Here is a 3540-nt window from a genome sequence, read left to right as displayed (position 1 = left end):
ATTTTTATTACTAATTTTTCTATTTTTAAAGCATTTATTTTTTCAATTTTTTTTTTATTTAATTTTTATTTTTAATTTTTCTATTTTTAAAGATTTTTCTTTTATTTTATTTGGTGCTGCCCAGACCAATTTAAGCTGGTGATTGTGGTGGTGTTTGAGGGTCTTGCATTATGGCACTACATTTTATAGAACTTGTACGGCACTTTACAGCACTTTACAGTTTGGTTTTTTTTATTATTTATTTTTAATTAATTTTGTTATTTTATTTATTTTCATTTTTAATTTTTCTATTTTTAAAGCATTTTATTACATTTTATTTGGTGCTGCCCAAACCTGCTGTAGTGCATTTTTATACTTTGTAATACTTTGAAGTAATTTTGTTTTGTATCCTCATATTTTTCCCAAATGGTTTATCCCAAACTGTACCCCCCTCCCTTTACCTGTGTTATCCCTCTCCCGGGATGAGATCATCCCCAAACCCCCACCCTGGCTCTCTGTCAATCACTCAGCCTCCCATCCCCCCCATGCAGAAGTTTCGGTCGAAGTCCTCGAGTGATCAGCCAGAGGCTAGGGGTCAGCCCCCCAAGCCTTGCCCCATACACTGTCCTATATGTCTATCCCCCAGCATCCATCCCTTAGGGTCACTTAATGGTTGGTAGGGTGTTATCTACTTTCGGTTTCCACCTTCTTTAAAATGTAACCTTGGCACATCTCCCGGGGCTCTCAGCAGGAGCCCCCTGAGGTGCAGGAGCTCCTATGGGACTCCTAATAAAACCTTGCATTAACCCCTGCTAAGAGTCGGCCCTTTATCTTCTACCGCTGTCTCTGGTGTCTCTTGTGCTGCAAAGGCGACCAGGCCAGGTGCCCTCAGCACCCTCGGGGCACACACAGAGAGTGTCTTCCCCCAGCCCAGGTGCCCTCAGTACCCTCGGGGCACACACAGAGAGTGTCTGCCCCCAGCCCAGGTGCCCTCAGCACCCTCAGGCACACACAGAGAGCGTCTCCCCCCAGCCCAGGTGCCCTCAGCACCCTCGGGGCACAGACAGTGTCTCCCCGCTGTTGGCCGTGTCGGGGCTGCCCCCCCGGTGTCTGCCAACTTGGGACCGGCCGAGGGTTACTGAGAGGCTCGCACAAACCCGCTTGGCCGCTGATTGTGGTGGTGTTTGAGGGTCCCCAGGACAAGGGAGGAGATGAGAATCTTGACTCCCCCTTTCAGAAGGCTGAAATATTATTTTATGATCTCTATTATATTAAAAGAAAATGAGATATTAGAACTACACTAAAAGAGCAAGGAGACATCAGAAAGCTGGAAAGGAATGAATAATAAAAACCTGGGACTGCTCACAGCCCCGACACCGCTGGACCATGATTGGTCATCAAGTAGAAACAATGCACCCGAGACCAATCCAAGATGCCCCTGTTGCTAAACCATCTCCAGCCCACACTCCACAGCCAGCAGATCCTTATTGGTTCCATTTCTGTTCTGAGGCTTCTCAGGAGAAAAAACCCAGCAAAAGGATTTTCATCAAACACGTCAGTGCCAGGTGATGGCACAGGCAGCATCAGCTGGCAGAGGTCACTGTGTCATCCCTGCCAGCCCAGGTGTCACAGCAAGGAGGAGAGAGTTCACCCTGTGCTCACACTGCAATACAGAGCAATACAACACAACACACACATTAACACAAGATTATAACCTTTTTCTATTTTCATTACTTGTGGATTTATTGTTACAGGACACCCAAAACAACAAAAGCACACAAAATACAGCACTCATCTACCATTAACACCCCCTTCAAATGACACACAAACTCACCATCCCTCTGATCACAACTGCTAAATTACACCCCAGCAATCATTGGTCCTCGGGAACGTGGTTCCCTGGAGCCTCCAAAAATTCCTCCTGCCTGAAGAAATACCCGGTCCCTGGAGGGTCTGTGCCCAAACTTTGGCGATGAACGTCGCCTCGCAGACCGACCGGGACCCGGGAAAAAAAACCCAGCCGGGGGGAAAAAAAAAAAGAAAAAAAAAACAGCCGGGGGGGGTGGGGGGGCTAAACCCGGCTGGGGATTTTTTACTCTAAATTTACAAATGAGTTGAAAAACCTGAAAAGCAAGTCACACACACAAGGTTAAATCCAGTCACAGCATGCGCTCACACACGCAGAGATGAGCAGACGCCGACAGACAGACACGTGCTCTCACACACGCTCATGCACTCCTCCCATTTAAGCGTTCCCTGCGGCTCTTACTCGAGACGCTGAAGAACGTGCTTCAACGCTTCTTCTGGCTGCCGCTCCTCGACATCAAATGGTAGATTCTGGGGAAATCAGTAGCCTCAGGGACCTGTGAGACGACAGGAAGCGGTCAACGAGTGGCTGACAGCTAGGACTTGTCCCCGCTCTGACCGATAAATTTTCTACCCTAAACCCCACTAAAGACAGATGAACAGTAAAGTTTTTATAACTCTGCTACCTAACTGTGACTACATGCCAGGGCAGGGCAGCTCCGACCATAAGTGGTACAACATGCGTACACACAATAAAAGCAGACGCATACAGTGCAAGTGTGCATGGAGTGTAAGTCCATACAATATAAGCCAGCATAGGTACACACAATGTAAGTACATACAGTGTAAGCCAACATAGGTAAACGCAATGTAAGTACATACAGTATAAGTACATACAGTATAAACCAGCATAGGTACAAACAATGTAAGTACATACAGTATAAGCCAGGACTTGAGATAGCTCTCTGGAAGATTAATTCTTGAGCCCTGTACCCTTTGAGAAGATGGAACCTATGGAACTCCTGCAGTCACGTGAGGAGGGTGTAAGACGCTCCCTCGGGAAGTCCAAGAGAATGGCATGGAAAAAAAGGCACTACCAAAGCCGGTAGTGAGAAGGAAGACGGATGAGAACATCTTGTCCCTTTGAGACATTCCTGTCTCAAAGAGTAAAAATGTAAAGATGCTGGAATAAGGGATATCCGGAAAGGAACGTGAGTAGAATATGGCCTACGTGGCACGGAATAGTGCCGATAAAGCGTTGAGACGTAACAAAGGCCTGTGACACGTAAGACGATGGACACGGACAACATAACACGGACACGGACGACATAACACAGAGACGAGTGACAACTGCCTGGCACTGTCCCCGTAGGGACCCGAGATTCCTAGTGCAAGGTGAGCCAGAGGCTGATGATGCCAAAGGAAAGGAAGCCCTAGGACGAGAGCACGTGATGATGAAATGTAACTCGTCAAAAGAAGTTAGTGCCGAAGCAGTTAAGAGGATGCTCGAGAGGGGCGGCGAGCCTAGAGAAGGAAGCGGACTGCCGGGTGACCGTGGCCGTAGCTCCGGACCTGAAGGCGAGCTCCTCGGGGGAAAGATCCGTGACGACATCGAGTCGAGGGAGGCGGACGACGCAAAGTTCCCGAGAATGTGGAGATGGGTCGGAACTGCCCTGCCCGGCAAAGGCTCTGGCGAGGCTGAGGGGAAACCCTCTCCCTTTACTTCCAGAGAGCCCACCCCGCCCCTACAGACCT

General features: G+C 48.3%; 1 long non-coding RNA gene across 1 annotated transcript; it reads right to left on the bottom strand.

The window, feature by feature from the left end:
- Positions 1–1207: 1207 nt before the first annotated feature.
- On the bottom strand, positions 1208–2516 carry LOC136564782 (uncharacterized). The gene is made up of 2 exons (XR_010784753.1): positions 2249–2516; positions 1208–1642 (listed from the first exon to the last, which is right to left on the bottom strand). It is a non-coding gene; the product is annotated as an uncharacterized lncRNA (long non-coding RNA).
- Between the last annotated feature and the right edge of the window lie 1024 nt (positions 2517–3540).

Source organism: Molothrus aeneus, chromosome 19 (genome assembly GCF_037042795.1).
Source record: "Molothrus aeneus isolate 106 chromosome 19, BPBGC_Maene_1.0, whole genome shotgun sequence".
Lineage (NCBI taxonomy): Eukaryota > Metazoa > Chordata > Aves > Passeriformes > Icteridae > Molothrus > Molothrus aeneus.
This window is presented reverse-complemented; position numbering and strand designations above follow the sequence as displayed.